The sequence below is a fragment of the Pelobates fuscus genome, chromosome 13, assembly GCF_036172605.1.
Source record: "Pelobates fuscus isolate aPelFus1 chromosome 13, aPelFus1.pri, whole genome shotgun sequence".
NCBI classification, from domain to species: Eukaryota; Metazoa; Chordata; class Amphibia; order Anura; family Pelobatidae; genus Pelobates; species Pelobates fuscus.
The window spans coordinates 101,210,179-101,227,416 of NC_086329.1; positions in this window are offsets into that span (position 1 = coordinate 101,210,179).

Below are 17,238 nucleotides of genomic sequence, written 5' to 3' on the forward strand. Positions count from 1 at the left end.
TAATAATAAACACACAGTATACAGCCTGCATAATAATAATAATAATAATAATAATAATAATAATAATAATAATAAAAAACACAGTATGCAGCCTGCATAATAATAATAATAATAAACACACAGTATACAGCCTGCATAATAATAATAATAATAATAATAATAATAATAATAATAATAATAATAAACACAGTATACAGCCTGCATAATAATAATAATAATAATAATAATAATAATAATAATAAACACACAGTATACAGCCTGCATAATAATAATAATAATAATAATAATAATAATAATAATAAACACACTATACAGCCTGCATAATAATAATAATAATAATAATAATAATAATAATAATAATAAACACACAGTATACAGCCTGCATAATAATAATAATAATAATAATAATAATAAAAAACACAGTATGCAGCCTGCATAATAATAATAATAATAAACACACAGTATACAGCCTGCATAATAATAATAATAATAATAATAATAATAATAATAATAATAATAATAATAAACACAGTATACAGCCTGCATAATAATAATAATAATAATAATAATAATAATAATAATAATAAACACACAGTTTACAGCCTGCATAATAATAATAATAATAATAATAATAATAATAATAATAATAAACACACTGTATACAGCCTGCATAATAATAATAATTATAATAATAAACACACTATACAGCCTGCATAATAATAATAATAATAAACACAGTATACAGCCTGCATAATAATAATAATAATAATAATAATAATAATAATAATAATAATAATAATAAACACACAGTATACAGCCTGCATAATAATAATAATAATAATAATAATAATAATAATAATAATAATAAACAGTATACAGCCTGCATAATAATAATAATTATAATAATAAACACACAGTATACAGCCTGCATAATAATAATAATAATAATAATAATAAACACACTATACAGCCTGCATAATAATAATAATAATAATAATAATAATAATAATAAACACAGTATACAGCCTGCATAATAATAATAATAATAATAATAATAAACACACAGTATACAGCCTGCATAATAATAATAATAATAATAAACACAGTATACAGCCTGCATAATAATAATAATAATAATAATAATAATAATAATAATAATAATAATAATAATTAACACAGTATACAGCCTGCATAATAATAATAATAAACACAGTATACAGCCTGCATAATAATAATAATAATAATAAACACAGTATACAGCCTGCATAATAATAATAATAAACACACAGTATACAGCCTGCATAATAATAATAATAATAATAATAAACACAGTATACAGCCTGCATAATAATAATAATAATAATAATAATAATAATAATAATAATAATAATAATAATAATAATTAACACAGTATACAGCCTGCATAATAATAATAATAATAATAATAATAATAATAATAATAATAAACACACTATACAGCCTGCATAATAATAATAAACACACAGTATACAGCCTGCATAATAATAATAATAATAATAATAATAATAATAATAATAATAAACACACTATACAGCCTGCATAATAATAATAATAATAATAAAAACACACAGTATACAGCCTGCATAATAATAATAATAATAATAATAATAAACACACAGTATACAGCCTGCATAATAATAATAATAATAATAATAATAATAATAATAATAATAATAATAATAATAAACACACTATACAGCCTGCATAATAATAATAATAATAATAATACTAATAATAATAATAATAAAAACACACAGTATACAGCCTGCATAATAATAATAAACACACAGTATACAGCCTGCATAATAATAATAATAATAATAATAATAATAATAATAAACACACTATACAGCCTGCATAATAATAATAATAATAATAAAAACACACAGTATACAGCCTGCATAATAATAATAATAATAATAATAATAAACACACAGTATACAGCCTGCATAATAATAATAATAATAATAATAATAATAATAAACACACTATACAGCCTGCATAATAATAATAATAATAATAATACTAATAATAATAATAATAATAAAAACACACAGTATACAGCCTGCATAATAATAATAATAATAATAAACACAGTATACAGCCTGCATAATAATAATAATAATAATAATAATAATAAACACACAGTATACAGCCTGCATAATAATAATAATAATAATAATAATAATAATAATAATAATAATAATAAACACACAATATACAGCCTGCATAATAATAATAATAATAATAATAATAATAATAATAATAATAAACACAGTATACAGCCTGCATAATAATAATAATAATAATAATAATAATAATAATAATAATAATAATAATAATAATAATAATTAATAAACACACTATACAGCCTGCATAATAATAATAATAATACAAATAATAATAATAATAATAATAATAATAATAATAAACACAGTATACAGCCTGCATAATAATAATAATAATAATAATAATAATAATAATAATAATAATAATAAACACACAGTATACAGCCTGCATAATAATAATAATAATAATAAAAAACACAGTATGCAGCCTGCATAATAATAATAATAATAAACACACAGTATACAGCCTGCATAATAATAATAATAATAATAATAATAATAATAAACACAGTATACAGCCTGCATAATAATAATAATAATAATAATAATAATAATAATAATAATAAACACACAGTATACAGCCTGCATAATAATAATAATAATAATAATAATAATAATAATAATAATAATAATAATAATAATAATAAACACACTGTATACAGCCTGCATAATAATAATAATAATAATGAACACACAGTATACAGCCTGCATAATAATAATAATAATAAACACAGTATACAGCCTGCATAATAATAATAATTATAATAATAAACACACTATACAGCCTGCATAATAATAATAATAATAATAAACACAGTATACAGCCTGCATAATAATAATAATAATAATAATAATAATAATAATAATAAACACACAGTATACAGCCTGCATAATAATAATAATAATAATAATAATAATAATAATAATAATAATAATAATAAACACACAGTATACAGCCTGCATAATAATAATAATAATAATAATAATAAACACACTATACAGCCTGCATAATAATAATAATAATAATAATAATAATAATAATAATAATAATAATAATAATAAACACAGTATACAGCCTGCATAATAATAATAATAATAATAAACACACAGTATACAGCCTGCATAATAATAATAATAATAATAAACACACAGTATACAGCCTGCATAATAATAATAATAATAATAAACACACTATACAGCCTGCATAATAATAATAATAAACACAGTATACAGCCTGCATAATAATAATAATAATAATAAACACAGTATACAGCCTGCATAATAATAATAATAAACACACAGTATACAGCCTGCATAATAATAATAAACACACAGTATACAGCCTGCATAATAATAATAATAATAATAATAATAATAAACACACTATACAGCCTGCATAATAATAATAATAATAATAAACACAGTATACAGCCTGCATAATAATAATAATAATAATAATAATAATAATAATAATAATAATAATAATAATTAACACAGTATACAGCCTGCATAATAATAATAATAATAATAATAATAATAATAATAATAATAATAATAATAATAATAATAATAATAATAATAAACACACTATACAGCCTGCATAATAATAATAAACACACAGTATACAGCCTGCATAATAATAATAATAATAATAATAATAATAATAATAATAATAATAATAAACACACTATACAGCCTGCATAATAATAATAATAATAATAAAAACACACAGTATACAGCCTGCATAATAATAATAATAATAATAATAATAATAATAATAATAATAATAAACACAGTATACAGCCTGCATAATAATAATAATAATAAAAATAATAATAATAATAATAATAAACACACTATACAGCCTGCATAATAATAATAATAATAATAATAATAATAATAATAATAATAATAATAATAATAAACACACTGTATACAGCCTGCATAATAATAATAATAATAATGAACACACAGTATACAGCCTGCATAATAATAATAATAATAAACACAGTATACAGCCTGCATAATAATAATAATTATAATAATAAACACACTATACAGCCTGCATAATAATAATAATAATAAACACAGTATACAGCCTGCATAATAATAATAATAATAATAATAATAATAAACACACAGTATACAGCCTGCATAATAATAATAATAATAATAATAATAATAATAATAATAATAATAATAATAATAATAAACACACAGTATACAGCCTGCATAATAATAATAATAATAATAATAATAAACACACTATACAGCCTGCATAATAATAATAATAATAATAATAATAATAATAATAATAATAATAATAATAATAATAATAAACACAGTATACAGCCTGCATAATAATAATAATAATAATAAACACACAGTATACAGCCTGCATAATAATAATAATAATAATAAACACACAGTATACAGCCTGCATAATAATAATAATAATAATAATAATAAACACACTATACAGCCTGCATAATAATAATAATAAACACAGTATACAGCCTGCATAATAATAATAATAATAATAATAAACACAGTATACAGCCTGCATAATAATAATAATAAACACACAGTATACAGCCTGCATAATAATAATAAACACACAGTATACAGCCTGCATAATAATAATAATAATAATAATAATAATAATAATAAACACACTATACAGCCTGCATAATAATAATAATAATAATAAACACAGTATACAGCCTGCATAATAATAATAATAATAATAATAATAATAATAATAATAATAATAATAATAAACACACTATACAGCCTGCATAATAATAATAAACACACAGTATACAGCCTGCATAATAATAATAATAATAATAATAATAATAATAATAAACACACTATACAGCCTGCATAATAATAATAATAATAATAAAACACACAGTATACAGCCTGCATAATAATAATAATAATAAACACAGTATACAGCCTGCATAATAATAATAATTATAATAATAAACACACTATACAGCCTGCATAATAATAATAATAATAATAAACACAGTATACAGCCTGCATAATAATAATAATAATAATAATAATAATAATAATAATAAACACACAGTATACAGCCTGCATAATAATAATAATAATAATAATAATAATAATAATAATAATAAACACACAGTATACAGCCTGCATAATAATAATAATAATAATAATAATAAACACACTATACAGCCTGCATAATAATAATAATAATAATAATAATAATAATAATAATAATAATAATAATAATAATAATAAACACAGTATACAGCCTGCATAATAATAATAATAATAATAAACACACAGTATACAGCCTGCATAATAATAATAATAATAATAAACACACAGTATACAGCCTGCATAATAATAATAATAATAATAATAAACACACTATACAGCCTGCATAATAATAATAATAAACACAGTATACAGCCTGCATAATAATAATAATAATAATAAACACAGTATACAGCCTGCATAATAATAATAATAAACACACAGTATACAGCCTGCATAATAATAATAAACACACAGTATACAGCCTGCATAATAATAATAATAATAATAATAATAATAATAAACACACTATACAGCCTGCATAATAATAATAATAATAATAAACACAGTATACAGCCTGCATAATAATAATAATAATAATAATAATAATAATAATAATAATAATAATTAACACAGTATACAGCCTGCATAATAATAATAATAATAATAATAATAATAATAATAATAATAATAATAATAATAATAATAATAATAATAATAAACACACTATACAGCCTGCATAATAATAATAAACACACAGTATACAGCCTGCATAATAATAATAATAATAATAATAATAATAATAATAATAATAATAATAAACACACTATACAGCCTGCATAATAATAATAATAATAATAAAAACACACAGTATACAGCCTGCATAATAATAATAATAATAATAATAATAATAATAATAATAATAATAATAATAAACACAGTATACAGCCTGCATAATAATAATAATAATAAAAATAATAATAATAATAATAATAAACACACTATACAGCCTGCATAATAATAATAATAATAATAATAATAATAATAATAATAATAATAAACACACTGTATACAGCCTGCATAATAATAATAATAATAATGAACACACAGTATACAGCCTGCATAATAATAATAATAATAAACACAGTATACAGCCTGCATAATAATAATAATTATAATAATAAACACACTATACAGCCTGCATAATAATAATAATAATAAACACAGTATACAGCCTGCATAATAATAATAATAATAATAATAATAATAAACACACAGTATACAGCCTGCATAATAATAATAATAATAATAATAATAATAATAATAATAATAATAATAATAATAATAAACACACAGTATACAGCCTGCATAATAATAATAATAATAATAATAATAAACACACTATACAGCCTGCATAATAATAATAATAATAATAATAATAATAATAATAATAATAATAATAATAATAAACACAGTATACAGCCTGCATAATAATAATAATAATAATAAACACACAGTATACAGCCTGCATAATAATAATAATAATAATAAACACACAGTATACAGCCTGCATAATAATAATAATAATAATAATAATAAACACACTATACAGCCTGCATAATAATAATAATAAACACAGTATACAGCCTGCATAATAATAATAATAATAATAATAAACACAGTATACAGCCTGCATAATAATAATAATAAACACACAGTATACAGCCTGCATAATAATAATAAACACACAGTATACAGCCTGCATAATAATAATAATAATAATAATAATAATAATAATAAACACACTATACAGCCTGCATAATAATAATAATAATAATAAACACAGTATACAGCCTGCATAATAATAATAATAATAATAATAATAATAATAATAATAATAATAATAATAATAATAATAAACACACTATACAGCCTGCATAATAATAATAAACACACAGTATACAGCCTGCATAATAATAATAATAATAATAATAATAATAATAATAAACACACTATACAGCCTGCATAATAATAATAATAATAATAAAAACACACAGTATACAGCCTGCATAATAATAATAATAATAATAATAATAATAATAATAATAATAAACACAGTATACAGCCTGCATAATAATAATAATAATAAAAATAATAATAATAATAATAATAAACACACTATACAGCCTGCATAATAATAATAATAATAATACTAATAATACTAATAATAATAATAATAAAAACACACAGTATACAGCCTGCATAATAATAATAATAATAATAAACACAGTATACAGCCTGCATAATAATAATAATAATAATAATAATAATAAACACACAGTATACAGCCTGCATAATAATAATAATAATAATAATAATAATAATAATAATAATAATAATAAACACACAGTATACAGCCTGCATAATAATAATAATAAACACAGTATACAGCCTGCATAATAATAATAATAATAAACACAGTATACAGCCTACATAATAATAATAATAATAATAATAAACACTATACATTCTGCATAATAATAATAATAATAATAATAATAAACACACAGTATACAGCCTGCATAATAATAATAATAATAATAATAATAATAATAATAATAATAAAAAACACAGTATGCAGCCTGCATAATAATAATAATAATAAACACACAGTATACAGCCTGCATAATAATAATAATAATAATAATAATAATAATAATAATAAACACAGTATACAGCCTGCATAATAATAATAATAATAATAATAATAATAATAATAATAATAATAATAATAATAATAATAAACACACAGTATACAGCCTGCATAATAATAATAATAATAATAATAATAATAATAATAAACACACTGTATACAGCCTGCATAATAATAATAATAATAATGAACACACAGTATACAGCCTGCATAATAATAATAATAATAAACACAGTATACAGCCTGCATAATAATAATAATTATAATAATAAACACACTATACAGCCTGCATAATAATAATAATAATAAACACAGTATACAGCCTGCATAATAATAATAATAATAATAATAATAATAATAATAAACACACAGTATACAGCCTGCATAATAATAATAATAATAATAATAATAATAATAATAATAATAAACACACAGTATACAGCCTGCATAATAATAATAATAATAATAATAATAATAATAATAATAAACACACTATACAGCCTGCATAATAATAATAATAATAATAATAATAATAATAATAATAATAATAATAATAAACACAGTATACAGCCTGCATAATAATAATAATAATAATAATAATAATAAACACACAGTATACAGCCTGCATAATAATAATAATAATAATAAACACAGTATACAGCCTGCATAATAATAATAATCATAATAATAATAATTAACACAGTATACAGCCTGCATAATAATAATAATAAACACAGTATACAGCCTGCATAATAATAATAATAATAATAAACACAGTATACAGCCTGCATAATAATAATAATAAACACACAGTATACAGCCTGCATAATAATAATAAACACACAGTATACAGCCTGCATAATAATAATAATAATAATAATAATAATAATAATAATAATAATAATAAACACACTATACAGCCTGCATAATAATAATAATAATAATAAACACAGTATACAGCCTGCATAATAATAATAATAATAATAATAATAATAATAATTAACACAGTATACAGCCTGCATAATAATAATAATAATAATAATAATAATAATAATAATAATAATAATAAACACACTATACAGCCTGCATAATAATAATAAACACACAGTATACAGCCTGCATAATAATAATAATAATAATAATAATAATAATAATAATAATAATAAACACACTATACAGCCTGCATAATAATAATAATAATAATAAAAACACACAGTATACAGCCTGCATAATAATAATAATAATAATAATAATAATAATAATAATAATAATAATAATAATAATAATAATAATAAACACACAATATACAGCCTGCATAATAATAATAATAATAATAATAATAAACACACAGTATACAGCCTGCATAATAATAATAATAATAATAATAATAATAATAATAATAATAATAATAATAATAATAATAATAAACACACAATATACAGCCTGCATAATAATAATAATAATAATAATAATAATAATAAACACAGTATACAGCCTGCATAATAATAATAATAATAATAAGAATAATAATAATAATAATAATAATTAATAAACACACTATACAGCCTGCATAATAATAATAATAATACAAATAATAATAATAATACAAATAATAATAATAATAATAATAATAATAATAATAATAATAAACACAGTATACAGCCTGCATAATAATAATAATAATAATAATAATAATAATAATAATAAACACACAGTATACAGCCTGCATAATAATAATAATAATAATAATAATAATAATAATAATAAAAAACACAGTATGCAGCCTGCATAATAATAATAATAATAAACACACAGTATACAGCCTGCATAATAATAATAATAATAATAATAATAATAATAAACACAGTATACAGCCTGCATAATAATAATAATAATAATAATAATAATAATAATAATAATAATAATAATAAACACACAGTATACAGCCTGCATAATAATAATAATAAAATAATAATAATAATAATAATAATAAACACACTGTATACAGCCTGCATAATAATAATAATAATAATGAACACACAGTATACAGCCTGCATAATAATAATAATAATAAACACAGTATACAGCCTGCATAATAATAATAATTATAATAATAAACACACTATACAGCCTGCATAATAATAATAATAATAAACACAGTATACAGCCTGCATAATAATAATAATAATAATAATAATAATAATAATAATAATAATAATAATAATAATAATAATAATAATAATAATAAACACACAGTATACAGCCTGCATAATAATAATAATAATAATAATAATAATAATAATAATAATAATAAACACACAGTATACAGCCTGCATAATAATAATAATAATAATAATAATAATAAACACACTATACAGCCTGCATAATAATAATAATAATAATAATAATAATAATAAACACAGTATACAGCCTGCATAATAATAATAATAATAATAATAAACACACAGTATACAGCCTGCATAATAATAATAATAATAATAATAAACACACAGTATACAGCCTGCATAATAATAATAATAATAATAATAATAATAAACACACTATACAGCCTGCATAATAATAATAATAAACACAGTATACAGCCTGCATAATAATAATAATAATAATAAACACAGTATACAGCCTGCATAATAATAATAATCACACAGTATACAGCCTGCATAATAATAATAAACACACAGTATACAGCCTGCATAATAATAATAATAATAATAATAATAATAATAATAATAATAATAATAATAATAAACACACTATACAGCCTGCATAATAATAATAATAATAATAAACACAGTATACAGCCTGCATAATAATAATAATAATAATAATAATAATAATAATAATAATAATAATAATAATAATAATTAACACAGTATACAGCCTGCATAATAATAATAATAATAATAATAATAATAAACACACAGTATACAGCCTGCATAATAATAATAATAATAATAATAATAATAAACACACTATACAGCCTGCATAATAATAATAATAATAATAATAATAATAATAATAAACACAGTATACAGCCTGCATAATAATAATAATAATAATAATAAACACACAGTATACAGCCTGCATAATAATAATAATAATAATAATAATAATAAACACACTATACAGCCTGCATAATAATAATAATAAACACAGTATACAGCCTGCATAATAATAATAATAATAATAAACACAGTATACAGCCTGCATAATAATAATAATCACACAGTATACAGCCTGCATAATAATAATAAACACACAGTATACAGCCTGCATAATAATAATAATAATAATAATAATAATAATAATAATAATAATAATAATAAACACACTATACAGCCTGCATAATAATAATAATAATAATAAACACAGTATACAGCCTGCATAATAATAATAATAATAATAATAATAATAATAATAATAATAATAATTAACACAGTATACAGCCTGCATAATAATAATAATAATAATAATAATAATAATAAACACACTATACAGCCTGCATAATAATAATAAACACACAGTATACAGCCTGCATAATAATAATAATAATAATAATAATAATAAACACACTATACAGCCTGCATAATAATAATAATAATAATAAAAACACACAGTATACAGCCTGCATAATAATAATAATAATAATAATAATAATAATAAACACAGTATACAGCCTGCATAATAATAATAATAATAATAATAAAAATAATAATAATAATAATAATAATAAACACACTATACAGCCTGCATAATAATAATAATAATAATAATAATACTAATAATAATAATAATAAAAACACACAGTATACAGCCTGCATAATAATAATAATAATAATAATAAACACAGTATACAGCCTGCATAATAATAATAATAATAATAATAATAATAATAAACACACTATACAGCCTGCATAATAATAATAATAATAATAAACACAGTATACAGCCTGCATAATAATAATAATAATAATAATAATAATAATAATAATAATAATAATAATAATAAACACACTATACAGCCTGCATAATAATAATAAACACACAGTATACAGCCTGCATAATAATAATAATAATAATAATAATAATAATAATAAACACACTATACAGCCTGCATAATAATAATAATAATAATAAAAACACACAGTATACAGCCTGCATAATAATAATAATAATAAACACAGTATACAGCCTGCATAATAATAATAATTATAATAATAAACACACTATACAGCCTGCATAATAATAATAATAATAATAAACACAGTATACAGCCTGCATAATAATAATAATAATAATAATAATAATAATAATAATAAACACACAGTATACAGCCTGCATAATAATAATAATAATAATAATAATAATAATAATAATAATAAACACACAGTATACAGCCTGCATAATAATAATAATAATAATAATAATAAACACACTATACAGCCTGCATAATAATAATAATAATAATAATAATAATAATAATAATAATAATAATAATAATAATAATAATAATAAACACAGTATACAGCCTGCATAATAATAATAATAATAATAAACACACAGTATACAGCCTGCATAATAATAATAATAATAATAAACACACAGTATACAGCCTGCATAATAATAATAATAATAATAATAAACACACTATACAGCCTGCATAATAATAATAATAAACACAGTATACAGCCTGCATAATAATAATAATAATAATAAACACAGTATACAGCCTGCATAATAATAATAATAAACACACAGTATACAGCCTGCATAATAATAATAAACACACAGTATACAGCCTGCATAATAATAATAATAATAATAATAATAATAAACACACTATACAGCCTGCATAATAATAATAATAATAATAAACACAGTATACAGCCTGCATAATAATAATAATAATAATAATAATAATAATAATAATAATAATTAACACAGTATACAGCCTGCATAATAATAATAATAATAATAATAATAATAATAATAATAATAATAATAATAATAATAATAATAATAATAAACACACTATACAGCCTGCATAATAATAATAAACACACAGTATACAGCCTGCATAATAATAATAATAATAATAATAATAATAATAATAATAATAATAAACACACTATACAGCCTGCATAATAATAATAATAATAATAAAAACACACAGTATACAGCCTGCATAATAATAATAATAATAATAATAATAATAATAATAATAATAATAATAAACACAGTATACAGCCTGCATAATAATAATAATAATAAAAATAATAATAATAATAATAATAAACACACTATACAGCCTGCATAATAATAATAATAATAATAATAATAATAATAATAATAATAATAATAAACACACTGTATACAGCCTGCATAATAATAATAATAATAATGAACACACAGTATACAGCCTGCATAATAATAATAATAATAAACACAGTATACAGCCTGCATAATAATAATAATTATAATAATAAACACACTATACAGCCTGCATAATAATAATAATAATAAACACAGTATACAGCCTGCATAATAATAATAATAATAATAATAATAATAAACACACAGTATACAGCCTGCATAATAATAATAATAATAATAATAATAATAATAATAATAATAATAATAATAATAATAAACACACAGTATACAGCCTGCATAATAATAATAATAATAATAATAATAAACACACTATACAGCCTGCATAATAATAATAATAATAATAATAATAATAATAATAATAATAATAATAATAAACACAGTATACAGCCTGCATAATAATAATAATAATAATAAACACACAGTATACAGCCTGCATAATAATAATAATAATAATAAACACACAGTATACAGCCTGCATAATAATAATAATAATAATAATAATAAACACACTATACAGCCTGCATAATAATAATAATAAACACAGTATACAGCCTGCATAATAATAATAATAATAATAATAAACACAGTATACAGCCTGCATAATAATAATAATAAACACACAGTATACAGCCTGCATAATAATAATAAACACACAGTATACAGCCTGCATAATAATAATAATAATAATAATAATAATAATAATAAACACACTATACAGCCTGCATAATAATAATAATAATAATAAACACAGTATACAGCCTGCATAATAATAATAATAATAATAATAATAATAATAATAATAATAATAATAATAATAATAATAATAAACACACTATACAGCCTGCATAATAATAATAAACACACAGTATACAGCCTGCATAATAATAATAATAATAATAATAATAATAATAATAAACACACTATACAGCCTGCATAATAATAATAATAATAATAAAAACACACAGTATACAGCCTGCATAATAATAATAATAATAATAATAATAATAATAATAATAATAATAAACACAGTATACAGCCTGCATAATAATAATAATAATAAAAATAATAATAATAATAATAATAAACACACTATACAGCCTGCATAATAATAATAATAATAATACTAATAATACTAATAATAATAATAATAAAAACACACAGTATACAGCCTGCATAATAATAATAATAATAATAAACACAGTATACAGCCTGCATAATAATAATAATAATAATAATAATAATAAACACACAGTATACAGCCTGCATAATAATAATAATAATAATAATAATAATAATAATAATAATAATAAACACACAGTATACAGCCTGCATAATAATAATAATAAACACAGTATACAGCCTGCATAATAATAATAATAATAAACACAGTATACAGCCTACATAATAATAATAATAATAATAATAAACACTATACATTCTGCATAATAATAATAATAATAATAATAATAAACACACAGTATACAGCCTGCATAATAATAATAATAATAATAATAATAATAATAATAATAATAAAAAACACAGTATGCAGCCTGCATAATAATAATAATAATAAACACACAGTATACAGCCTGCATAATAATAATAATAATAATAATAATAATAATAATAATAAACACAGTATACAGCCTGCATAATAATAATAATAATAATAATAATAATAATAATAATAATAATAATAATAATAATAAACACACAGTATACAGCCTGCATAATAATAATAATAATAATAATAATAATAATAATAAACACACTGTATACAGCCTGCATAATAATAATAATAATAATGAACACACAGTATACAGCCTGCATAATAATAATAATAATAAACACAGTATACAGCCTGCATAATAATAATAATTATAATAATAAACACACTATACAGCCTGCATAATAATAATAATAATAAACACAGTATACAGCCTGCATAATAATAATAATAATAATAATAATAATAATAATAAACACACAGTATACAGCCTGCATAATAATAATAATAATAATAATAATAATAATAATAATAATAAACACACAGTATACAGCCTGCATAATAATAATAATAATAATAATAATAATAATAATAATAAACACACTATACAGCCTGCATAATAATAATAATAATAATAATAATAATAATAATAATAATAATAATAATAAACACAGTATACAGCCTGCATAATAATAATAATAATAATAATAATAATAAACACACAGTATACAGCCTGCATAATAATAATAATAATAATAAACACAGTATACAGCCTGCATAATAATAATAATCATAATAATAATAATTAACACAGTATACAGCCTGCATAATAATAATAATAAACACAGTATACAGCCTGCATAATAATAATAATAATAATAAACACAGTATACAGCCTGCATAATAATAATAATAAACACACAGTATACAGCCTGCATAATAATAATAAACACACAGTATACAGCCTGCATAATAATAATAATAATAATAATAATAATAATAATAATAATAATAATAAACACACTATACAGCCTGCATAATAATAATAATAATAATAAACACAGTATACAGCCTGCATAATAATAATAATAATAATAATAATAATAATAATTAACACAGTATACAGCCTGCATAATAATAATAATAATAATAATAATAATAATAATAATAATAATAATAATAAACACACTATACAGCCTGCATAATAATAATAAACACACAGTATACAGCCTGCATAATAATAATAATAATAATAATAATAATAATAATAATAATAATAAACACACTATACAGCCTGCATAATAATAATAATAATAATAAAAACACACAGTATACAGCCTGCATAATAATAATAATAATAATAATAATAATAATAATAATAATAATAATAATAATAATAATAATAATAAACACACAATATACAGCCTGCATAATAATAATAATAATAATAATAATAAACACACAGTATACAGCCTGCATAATAATAATAATAATAATAATAATAATAATAATAATAATAATAATAATAATAATAATAATAATAAACACACAATATACAGCCTGCATAATAATAATAATAATAATAATAATAATAATAAACACAGTATACAGCCTGCATAATAATAATAATAATAATAAGAATAATAATAATAATAATAATAATTAATAAACACACTATACAGCCTGCATAATAATAATAATAATACAAATAATAATAATAATACAAATAATAATAATAATAATAATAATAATAATAATAATAATAAACACAGTATACAGCCTGCATAATAATAATAATAATAATAATAATAATAATAATAATAAACACACAGTATACAGCCTGCATAATAATAATAATAATAATAATAATAATAATAATAATAAAAAACACAGTATGCAGCCTGCATAATAATAATAATAATAAACACACAGTATACAGCCTGCATAATAATAATAATAATAATAATAATAATAATAAACACAGTATACAGCCTGCATAATAATAATAATAATAATAATAATAATAATAATAATAATAATAATAAACACACAGTATACAGCCTGCATAATAATAATAATAAAATAATAATAATAATAATAATAATAAACACACTGTATACAGCCTGCATAATAATAATAATAATAATGAACACACAGTATACAGCCTGCATAATAATAATAATAATAAACACAGTATACAGCCTGCATAATAATAATAATTATAATAATAAACACACTATACAGCCTGCATAATAATAATAATAATAAACACAGTATACAGCCTGCATAATAATAATAATAATAATAATAATAATAATAATAATAATAATAATAATAATAATAATAATAATAATAAA